The sequence below is a fragment of the Oncorhynchus mykiss genome, chromosome 18 (genome assembly GCF_013265735.2).
Source record: "Oncorhynchus mykiss isolate Arlee chromosome 18, USDA_OmykA_1.1, whole genome shotgun sequence".
In the NCBI taxonomy this organism is placed as follows: domain Eukaryota; kingdom Metazoa; phylum Chordata; class Actinopteri; order Salmoniformes; family Salmonidae; genus Oncorhynchus; species Oncorhynchus mykiss.
In genome coordinates this window covers 50,395,432-50,407,876 of record NC_048582.1, presented here as the reverse complement: position 1 = coordinate 50,407,876, position 12,445 = coordinate 50,395,432, and positions in this window count along the sequence as shown.

Sequence of the window (12,445 nt, the reverse complement as noted above, 5' to 3'; positions counted from 1 at the left end):
TAAAACAGAGGAATAGGGTTGACCAGATTGAATGTCCCCTTGAGCTAAAACAGAGGAATAGGGTCGACCAGATTGAATGTCCCCTTGAGCTAAAACAGAGGAATAGGGTTGACCAGATTGAATGTCCCCTTGAGCTAAAACAGAGGAATAGGGTCGACCAGATTGAATGTCCCCTTGAGCTAAAACAGAGGAATAGGGTCTACCAGACGGAATGTCCCCTTGAGCTAAAATAGAGGAATAGGGTCTACCAGATTGAATGTCCCCTTGAGCTAAAACAGAGGAATAGGGTCGACCAGATTGAATGTCCCCTTGAGCTAAAACAGAGGAATAGGGTCTACCAGATTGAATGTCCCCTTGAGCTAAAATAGAGGAATAGGGTCTACCAGACTGAATGTCCCCTTGAGCTAAAACAGAGGAATAGGGTCTACCAGACTGAATGTCCCCTTGAGCTAAAACAGAGGAATAGGGTCGACCAGATTGAATGTCCACTCAGTGGGGGGGTCCTTTTGTCGGTCCAAGCCCTGATCATATCCTCTCTATTTCATCTTCTCTTCAATACAACATACTGTATGTTAGAGTTAAACCACTGGAGTGGAAATTATATCATTTCAGTTCAATCTTACTGTCATTCCTGTATTATTATTGCATATTCAGGGAATCAATGTTTCCATGGTGACTTTACAGCAAAGGAACACGACACAGCAGGTCTATCCTGAACAATTTAAGAATTAGTATTTATTTTAAGATGTGATTCATTTTCATTGTGTGTTGCAATAGTAAAAATCTTGAGGTGCGTTATACACAGCAGCATATTTCAGAATATTACAGCAAAATGCCTGTGTGATATCAGGAAGAGTTGATCGTTCTTTAACACTAGAATGGCTGAGAGCATCGTAGTGACTCAAAACTATTTTAAATGTCCAATTATGCTACCATTTTCAAGGTCATGCCCCCTTTTCCTAAATAAGAAAAATAAGCTTTTACTGTGTTCCAACACACATTCTTGTGTTTCATAGAGGTGACAAAGTTTGAGTTTTTAGTTTTTGCCGAACTAATACAAATGTTTTTTCAAATATTTCTTATCTCCGTATTCTAATGTTACCTAAGACCATCATAAACACAACCAAATGATCATTTTTCCAATGACATATATTCAATCTATTTATTAGCCTGTTAGAATGTTGACTTCAAAAAGATATGTCATTGGCACGTAGGGGGTCCAACGAGACCCGAAGTATTAATGTACTATAAACTCCCTGGGGTCCATGACCACTATACACAACCGCAGTAATGTTGATTCTCTCTGAGGTAGAGAGATGCAAAACATGCCTCAAATATACTCACTAATACTTACTGTACAGTTCTGCCTCAAATATACTTACTAATACTTACCGTACAGTTCTGCCTATTCCACTAAAGTTGTTTATCCAGACTCGTTGTTCAGAATGCATGCTGAAAAAACTATGAAATGATTCTCTGGTGGACTGGACACCTATGGAAATCTGATTCACATGCCACTGCCATTCATACCTGAACTGTGGAAGAATCAGCAATACCACTGTTCCATCTATATGTATAAGGCCAGAGGAAAAACCCTATCACCGGAAACATCTGCATGCTGCTGAAATGTTTTATGCTTGGTGCTTCAGGCCTGTGGTGCTCATTCTCAAAGAAAGCCCACATGGCATCTCTTCTAGCTCGTCAAATCAGAACAGCCCAAACTATTTGATTGTTAACTCTGTCAATCCATCATGTCTTTGAAAAAAACAGCTTCTCATGGTCCTTCGGCCCAAACAGATAATCAGATTGCATCAACAGTGTTCCAGGAAATGTTTGCGTTCCATGTGAATTCCTGATTGTTTTCTCGTTTCCCTATGTGACTGGATCAAACAATCCTCCTGCGATAGATTGGAGGTACCAAACCTTACAAACAAATTAGAATCATGATAGATTCAATTTGGAAGGAAAGCATGATCGTCAAATGTATATTTTACATCCTTATCTGCACAATTGATTAGTATTAAAGTATTAATTTATATTTGTATTTATGTCCAGGTAAATCTTCGGTTTGGGCAACCTTATATTTTAAGAGCTAGCCAAGGAGCTACATGTGTCCCAATTAAAGCCGAAGAAGGTCGTTAAAAAGTTTGCATAATTTAACACAGCATGGGTCCATCAAAGGTGTAATGATAAGAATAACAGCAAGCTCCCTTCAGTTTAATACGCCTACAATCCTAAGATCATTTCTTCTACCAGCTATTTGATCATTTTGCTTTATTTTTTCCTTGTTTTTGTTCTGATCCATGCAGAGACTCTGAGCCCTATTACCTATATAGCACACTGTTGTTTTACCAGAGCCCTATGTGCGTTAGTGCACTGAAAGAGAACAGGGTACCATTTGGAACGCAGCCCCTGTGTGGTGTGGTGCTATGATAGCTGGCAATAGTTCATCTCTCTCTCCGAGGTGATGTCAGAAGGAGGTCCAAGATAACAGACACGCAAAACAGGAAACACTACACAGAATGAATCAACGCAGAGTGCCTGGCACATTTCCCCTTTTGTAAATTCCAAAGCTCATTTAGCCTCAAAATGCTTTATGAAAAATCTAAAGGGACTTTTCTTAAAGCTGAACTAATTTATCTAACCTCAAGTCAACAACTAAAGTAAAAGAGAAGGAGGCGAGGAGAGAGATAGAGAGGGACATGAGAGAAGGAGAAGAGAGAGAGAGATGGAGAGAGATCGCTCTGCGATAGGTTCTCAGCAGGATAAACATTAATCAAGCAGTTCTGCCCTGAAACTAAACATGTTGATTTGAGTAGTGAGTGGAGGTTTGGTAAGGAGAGAGAAGAGGGGACAGAAGAGGGGAGAGAGGGGGAGAGATAAAGGGATAAAGGGATGGGGAGAGGGAGAGAGGGAAGGAGTAAAGAGCTGGAGAGACAGGCATTAGAAAGAAATACATATATATATATATTTATATAGAGAGAGAGAGGTGGAGAGAGAGAGGGGGAGAGAGAGAGGTACTGTATACAGAAATAAAGAGGGAAAGCGAGAGTTGTTATAGTAGAACATCTCTTCCTGTCCTCAAGTGGGGCTTACCATGTATTCGCATCTTAGTCAAATTCGCTTTGAAGATTCAAAGGTTCCTCTCCCTCTCCTCTCTTTGCATAGTCTGCTCTGGACATTTTGGGGCCGTTGCTGTTGCGTTCTCCATTCTTAAGGCACTCTGAGAGAGTCTGTGCACTATAGTATGGAATAAGTCCCCATATTGTGTTTTATAGTGAGTGAGTGTAGGTGTGTGCATGCGTGCATGTGAGGTTTAATGTGTGTCTGTTGGTGAATGTGTACACGTGTCCATGCAAACCATTTTTGACATGTTTGTGTATCCTGAGCAATGCATCACCATCATCTATGGTGTCCATTTGTTTTAACTTCCCCTGGAAACACAACACATGTACAATACAATACTACAATACAATACTTCAGCAGAAAATACATGTTCGATGGTTCCCTCTGCCGGTGACACCTGCAAAAAACATTTACTGAACATTGTAGCCATATTTATGTTGGCTATGTTGGTTTATTTACCATATACAGACATTGATGACGACTCAGATTTAGATGAATCGAAGATAATAATACTGAAGTATTTTACATCTCATCCTGTCAATACAATGCCAAATCTCTACAGTATCTCTTGAGTAAAAAGCGAAAACATTTAAAAAAGTACATTTTTTTCAATAAAGTCAAATCAAAGCAGTAAAATGAGGAATGGTTACCACCATGCAGAAAATGTGCACATTTTATGTGCGCAAGTTAATTATGCCACTTCAGAGAAAGCTTGTGAAAGGATAAGGAAAGCTGCATAAATTTAGCTGTAATCCAGGCTGGCAGAACTCATTTGCAGGGACAGGCTTATCTGAGCACTGCAGCTTTCTCACAAAATTAACCTTGGATATTTGGGCCCAATTCAGCCAGCGTTTGATTCTCTCTCTCTCGCTTGCTCTCCCTCTCTCTCACTTGCTCTCTCTTGCACGCGTGTGTGTGCTTGGGCACTTGCTCTCTCTCGCCCTTGCTCTCTCTCTCTCTCTCTCTCGCTCTCTCTCTCTCTCTCTCTCTCTCTCTCTCTCTCTCTCTCTCTCTATCACTCTCTCTCTCTCTCTCTCTCTCTCTCTCTCCCATGCTCTTTCTCTCTATGTGTCTCTCTCTCTCTCTCTCTCTCTCTCTCTCTCTCTCTCTCTCTCTCTCACTCTCTCTCTCTCCCGTGCTCTTTCTCTCTATGTGTGTCTCTCTCTCCCTCTCCCTCTCCCTCTCTCTCTCTCTCTCTCTCTCTCTCTCGCCCGTGCTCTTACTCTCTATGTGTGTCTCTTTCTCCGAGGCTCAATGTATTACACAGTGAATAAAGCAGGACACAATGTCACTGCAATGTTCGACTAAATAAATAAACAAGCAAAAGCACAGATCTTCTTTAAACATGTATGTGTGTCAGAACTACTCTCTATGTTCCTCCCAAGGAACAGTTAGGCAGGGGAACGGGCCCATTGTCTTGCTGTTCATTAGGTTTAATCTGTTTACTGTCTGTGTGGCATCTCATGTTGTTTTCTTGTGCTGAAGGCAACACTAATCTTGAGAACTCTGCTGCTTTGGCACCAACATTAAACGACAGAGCCAATTCACACCGCTTTATTTCTATACTAGGAAGGACAGACAGAACATGCATTCCTATATGGACCAAATATGGGTTCAATTTGCGGTCCACTTGGAGGATTCTTGTGGGGAAAGTCTTGAAGATATTTTGATGGATCTCTGTATGTCTACAAGTTCCTGTAGTATGTGAATACTGTGCCAAAACTTTCTGAGCTGATGTTTATCAGTCAGTTCCATGGTAGAATGTTAACTTAAAATATGGCAACCTCTTCAGAACTGCATCTGCCAATCAGCTACCCTAAGAATCCTCCATCGGCCAATCAGCTATCCTTAGGATGCTCTATTATGTCTGTCCTATTGATAGGCTACTGAAGGGGAAGACAGGAGCAAGTGACCTTTGACGTATATCACTTTTTAAAACTTGATCTGTCCATGTGTCATGACAGTTTTTCTTGATTACTTGGGCACATTCATCCAAACAGAATGAACTTTTTCAAAACAATTATCACTCAGCCCCAAACTGAAATAAGTTGCAAAACATTAAATGCATGACACAAAATTAACTACCTCCATCAAAACATACAACTTGTTATCGAATGAAAATGTATTTAAATCAATCGTTGCACAACGGCCCAAAAAATACTAACTATAACAATCAATATACCCTAACATCGTTAACCCTCTTTTCTATGTCTGTGCCATTTGTTGATACTCTAATTATAGTATGCACCATCAAAGGTAAGTAAACATATTATCACAGCGTGAGCTGAATTATTCTTCCCTAAAAATAATCTTTACCAAAGATGACCAATGCAGAAAGAATGTCACTGAAGAGCATTACTATTCAGGTTGAGAGCTTCAAGTTCCTTGGTGTCCACATCACCAACAGACTAACATGGCCCAAGACAGTCGTGAAGAGGGCACAGCAAAACCTATTCCGCCTCAGGAGACTGAAAAGATTTGGCATCGGTCCCCAGATCCTCAAAAAGTTCTACAGTTGCACCATCGAGAGCATCCTGACTGGTTGCATCACCGCCTATGGTAACTGCTTGGCCTCCGACCTCAAGGCACTACAGAGGGTAGTGCATACGGCGCAGTACATCACTGGGGCCAAGCTTCCTGCCATCCTGGACCTCTATACAAGGCGGTGTCAGAAGAAGGCCCTAAAAATTGTCAAAGTGGTACCGGAGTGCCAAGTCTAGGTCCAAGAGGCTTCTAAACAGCTTCTACCCCAAAGCCATGAGACTCCTGAACATCTAATCAAATGGCTACCCAGACTATTTGCATTGGCCCCCCTCTTTTATACTGCTGCTACTCTCTGTTTAGTCTCTATACATAGTCTCTATGTCACTTTAATAACTCTACCTACATGTACAGTTGAAGTCGGAAGTTTACATACACTTAGGTTGGAGTCATTAAAACTCGTTTTTCAACCACTCCACACATTTCTTGTTAACAAACTATAGTTTTGTCAAGTTGTTTAGGACATCTACTTTGTGCATGACACAAGTAATTTTTCAAACAATTGTTTACAGACAGATTATGTCACTGTATCACAATTCCAGTGGATCAGACATTTATATTCACTAAGTTGACAGTGCCTTTAAACAGCTTGTAAAATTTCAGAAAATGATGTCATGGCTTTGGAAGCTTCTGATAGGCTAATTGACATCATTTGAGTCAATTGGAGGTGTACCTGTGGATGTATTTCAAGGCATACCATCAAACTAAGTGCCTCTTTGCTCGACATCATGGGAAAATCAAAAGAAATCAGCCAAGACCTCAAAAAAAAAATTGTAGACCTCCACAAGTCTGGTTCATCTTTGGGAGCAATATTCAAAGGCCTGAAGGTCTATTGTACAAACAATAGAACGCAAGTATAAACACCATGGGACCACGCAGCCATCATCCGAGGCGCATTCTGTCTCCTAGAGATGAATGCAAATCAATCCCAGAACAACAGCAAAGGACCTTGTGAAGATTCTGGAGGAAACCAGTACAAAGTATCTATATCCACAGTAAAAGGAGTCCTATATTGACATCACCTGAAAGGCCGCTCAGCAAGGAAGAAGCCACTGCTCCAAAACCACCATAAAAAAAGCCAGACTACGATTTGCAACTGCACATGAGAACAAAGATTGTACTTTTTGGAGAAATGTCCTCTGGCCTGATGAAACAAAAATATAACTATTTGGCCATAATGACCATCATTATGTTTGGAGGAAAAAGGGGAGGCTTGCAAGCCGAAGAACACCATCCCAACCGTGAAGCACGGGGGTGGTAGCATCATGTTGTGGGGCTGCTTTGCTGCAGGAGGGACGGGTGCACTTCACAAATTGGATGGCATCATGAGGCAGGACAATTATGTGGATAATATTGATGCAACATCTCAAGACATCAGTCATGAAGTTCAATCTTGGTCGCAAATGGTCTTCTAAATGGACAATGACCCCAAGCATACTTCCACAGTTGTGGCAAAATGGCTTAAGGACAACAAAGTCAAGGTATTGGAGTGGCCATCACAAAGCCCTGACCTCAATCCTATAGAGCATTTGTGGGCCGAACTAAAAGTGTGTGCGAGCAAGGAGGCCTACAGACATGACTCAGTTACACCAGCTCTGTCAGGAGGAATGGGCCAAAATTCACCCAACTTATTGTGGGAAGCTGGTGGAAGGCTACCCGAAACGTTTGACCCAAGTTAAACAATTTAAAGGCAATGCTACTAAATACTAATTGAGTGTATGTAAACATCTGACCCACTGGGAATGTGATGAAAGAAATAAAAAAAATCATTATCTCTACTATTATTCTGACATTGCACATTCTTAAAATTTAGTGGTGATCCTAACTGACCTAAGACAGGAAATTCTTACTATGACTAAATGTCAGGAATTGTGAAAAATTGAGTTGAAATGTATTTGGCTAAGGTATATGTAAACTTCCAACTTCAACTGTACATATTACGTCAATTACCTCAACTAACCGGTGCCCCCGCACATTGACTCTGTACCGGTACCCCCTATATATAGCCTCCACATTGACTCTGTATATAGCCTCCACATTGACTCTGTATATAACCTCCATATTGACTCTGTGTATAGCCTCCACATTGACTCTGTGTATAGCCTCCACATTGACTCTGTATATAGCCTCCACATTGACTCTGTATATAGCTTCCACATTGACTCTGTATATAACCTCCATATTGACTCTGTGTATAGCCTCCACATTGACTCTCTGTATAGCCTCCACATTGACTCTGTATATAGCCTCCACATTGACTCTGTATATAGCCTCCACATTGACTCTGTGTATAACCTCCACATTGACTCTGTGTATAGCCTCCACATTGACTCTGTATATAGCCTCCACATTGACTCTGTATATAACCTCCACATTGACTCTGTATATAACCTCCATATTTACTCTGTGTATAGCCTCCACATTGACTCTGTGTATAGCCTCCACATTGACTCTGTATATAGCCTCCACATTGACTCTGTATATAGCCTCCACATTGACTCTGTATATAGCCTCCACATTGACTCTGTATATAACCTCCATATTGACTCTGTGTATAGCCTCCACATTGACTCTGTATATAGCCTCCACATTGACTCTGTGTATAGCCTCCACATTGACTCTGTATATAGCCTCCACATTGACTCTGTGTATAGCCTCCACATTGACTCTGTATATAGCCTCCACATTGACTCTGTGTATAGCCTCCACATTGACTCTGTATATAGCCTCCACATTGACTCTGTATATAGCCTCCACATTGACTCTGTGTATAGCCTCCACATTGACTCTGTATATAGCCTCCACATTGACTCTGTATATAGCCTCCACATTGACTCTGTATATAGCCTCCACATTGACTCTGTATATAACCTCCACATTGACTCTGTATATAACCTCCACATTGACTCTGTATATAGCCTCCACATTGACTCTGTATATAGCCTCCACATTGACTCTGTATATAGCCTCCACATTGACTCTGTATATAACCTCCACATTGACTCTGTGTATAGCCTCCACATTGACTCTGTATATAGCCTCCACATTGACTCTGTGTATAGCCTCCACATTGACTCTGTATATAGCCTCCACATTGACTCTGTATATAACCTCCACATTGACTCTGTATATAGCCTCCACATTGACTCTGTATATAGCCTCCACATTGACTCTGTATATAGCCTCCACATTGACTCTGTGTATAGCCTCCACACTGACTCTGTGTATAGCCTCCACATTGACTCTGTATATAGCCTCCACATTGACTCTGTATATAGCCTCCACATTGACTCTGTATATAGCCTCCACATTGACTCTGTATATAGCCTCCACATTGACTCTGTATATAACCTCCACATTGACTCTCTGTATATAGCCTCCACATTGACTCTGTATATAGCCTCCACATTGACTCTGTATATAGCCTCCACATTGACTCTGTATATAGCCTCCACATTGACTCTCTGTATATAACCTCCACATTGACTCTCTGTATATAGCCTCCACATTGACTCTGTATATAGCCTCCACATTGACTCTGTATATAGCCTCCACATTGACTCTGTATATAGCCTCCACATTGACTCTGTATATAGCCTCCACATTGACTCTGTATATAACCTCCACATTGACTCTGTATATAACCTCCACATTGACTCTGTATATAACCTCCACATTGACTCTCTGTATATAGCCTCCACATTGACTCTGTATATAGCCTCCACATTGACTCTGTATATAACCTCCACATTGACTCTCTGTATATAGCCTCCACATTGACTCTGTATATAACCTCCACATTGACTCTCTGTATATAGCCTCCACATTGACTCTGTATATAGCCTCCACATTGACTCTGTATATAACCTCCTCATTGACTCTGTATATAACCTCCACATTGACTCTCTGTATATAGCCTCCACATTGACTCTGTATATAGCCTCCACATTGACTCTGTATATAGCCTGCTATTGTTATTTTACTGCTGCTCTTTAACTATTTGTATATTTTATTTCTTATTTTTCAGGTATTTTTCTTAAAACTGCATTGTTGGTTTTAAGGGCTTGTAAAGTAAGCATTTCACTGTAAGGTCTACCTGTTGTATTCAGCATTTCACTGTAAGGTCTACCTGTTGTATTCAGCATTTCACTGTAAGGTCTACCTGTTGTATTCAGCATTTCACTGTAAGGTCTACCTGTTGTATTCAGCATTTCACTGTAAGGTCTACCTGTTGTATTCAGCATTTCACTGTAAGGTCTACCTGTTGTATTAAGCATTTCACTGTAAGGTCTACCTGTTGTATTCAGCATTTCACTGTAAGGTCTACCTGTTGTATTCAGCATTTCACTGTAAGGTCTACCTGTTGTATTCAGCATTTCACTGTAAGGTCTACCTGTTGTATTCAGCATTTCACTGTAAGGTCTACCTGTTGTATTAAGCATTTCACTGTAAGGTCTACCTGTTGTATTCAGCATTTCACTGTAAGGTCTACCTGTTGTATTCAGCATTTCACTGTAAGGTCTACCTGTTGTATTAAGCATTTCACTGTAAGGTCTACCTGTTGTATTCAGCATTTCACTGTAAGGTCTACCTGTTGTATTCAGCATTTCACTGTAAGGTCTACCTGTTGTATTCAGCATTTCACTGTAAGGTCTACCTGTTGTATTCAGCATTTCACTGTAAGGTCTACCTGTTGTATTCAGCATTTCATTGTAAGGTCTACCTGTTGTATTCAGCATTTCACTGTAAGGTCTACCTGTTGTATTCAGCATTTCACTGTAAGGTCTACCTGTTGTATTCAGCATTTCACTGTAAGGTCTACCTGTTGTATTCAGCATTTCACTGTAAGGTCTACCTGTTGTATTCAGCATTTCACTGTAAGGTCTACCTGTTGTATTCAGCATTTCACTGTAAGGTCTACCTGTTGTATTCAGCATTTCACTGTAAGGTCTACCTGTTGTATTCAGCATTTCACTGTAAGGTCTACCTGTTGTATTCAGCATTTCACTGTAAGGTCTACCTGTTGTATTCAGCATTTCACTGTAAGGTCTACCTGTTGTATTCAGCATTTCACTGTAAGGTCTACCTGTTGTATTCAGCCTTTCACTGTAAGGTCTACCTGTTGTATTCAGCATTTCACTGTAAGGTCTACCTGTTGTATTCAGCATTTCACTGTAAGGTCTACCTGTTGTATTCGGTGCATGTGACAAATACAATTTGATTTAATTTGATTTGATATCCAAAAACAAAACGCTTTATTTGATCTTTTTCCTTTACCTGAAAGCTGAACTATCTTCCTCTATGGGCCCCCCTACCTCTCATTTGTCCTTGCCCTTTCTTGACCTCTTAGTCCATTCTTGCAAACAGCAACTCAGAGGTGACCTCTTTTATGAATGAATAAGGACTGATTGCTGATTGAACAATTGTGCAAAGAAGTTTGCAGAAGAGTGCAGAAGAGGTTCACATTCATGGGAGTCATTTGTATCAGCTGTGACCAAATGTTTGCATTTTCTTTGTCATTTACTCAAATGAATGTTGTGTCTTATGTAGAGAGTTGTGTTGACTATGCTTAGCGTCTGCATTGTGTGTGAAAGCAATGACTCAGTTGAACAAATTAATACTGTTGTGCTCATTAGGTCATGATGGAGATCAGGTGGACCCCAGTTTAATTAAAAGTGTTTCCGCAATCATGAAAAACTGCAACATATCTATGGTATCTGTTCAGTGCCAAGATTAATTGTTCACAGATTTGGATCATGTCTTCAATAAATCATAATAAACCAATTTACACAGCATTTACAGAAGGATGTTACAAGAGGAACAATGTTTGTGTGACTCTGCCGTTCATGAAATGTAAGAGAGAAACCACTGGGCACAAATTGGTTGAATCAACATTCTTTCAATGTCATTTGTCAATGTATTGTGATGTGGAATCTGTGTTGGAAATACGTACATTGGCGATTTGAGGGTAACATTTCAACAAGATTTATGTCATCATGGTAATCAATTTTCAACATAGAAAAAAACCTTGTGTAAATTATATTGAATTTGTACCTTTGAAAATACGTAAAAGTTAAATCCACTATAAGAAAAAAAAACTCCCGTACGGACTCGGGAGATGCGAAGGTCGAGAGCCGCGCGTCCCCTGAAACACAACCCAACCATGCCGCACTGCTTCTTGACACAACGCCCACTTAACCCAGAAGCCAACCGCACCAATGTGTCGGAGGAAACACTGTACACCTGGCGACCGTATCAGCATGCACTGCGCCCGGCCCACCACAGGAGTCGCTAGTGCGCATTGGGACAAGGACATCCCTGCCGGCCAAACCCTTCCCTAACCCGGACAACGCTGGGCCAATTGTGCGCCGCCCCATGGGTCTCCCGGTCGCGGCCGGCTGCGACAGAGCCTGGACTCAAACCCAGAATCTCCAGTGGCGCTGCGATGCAGGGCTTTAGACCATTGTTCCAATCGGGAGGTACCTTTGAAAATACGTCATATCTTCAACGTTATATCCACTATAAGACAAAAACCTCCTACTGGAGAGTTAATCTATCTACAGCTATTCATTTGGTCTCCCATCCAGTGTTTTATCCAAGCCCTGCTTAGGTTTTATATTTGTCACTGACTACTACCAATGTGCTATCATGAGAACGATTAGTGAGAGATCTCTTAATAACTAAATAGATTCACTGTTGCAATCAAAGTCATTCCATAGGGTAGGTTTAACAGAGCAAATGAAATGGAACTAAACTCTATAAGTCATTTATCATCAGT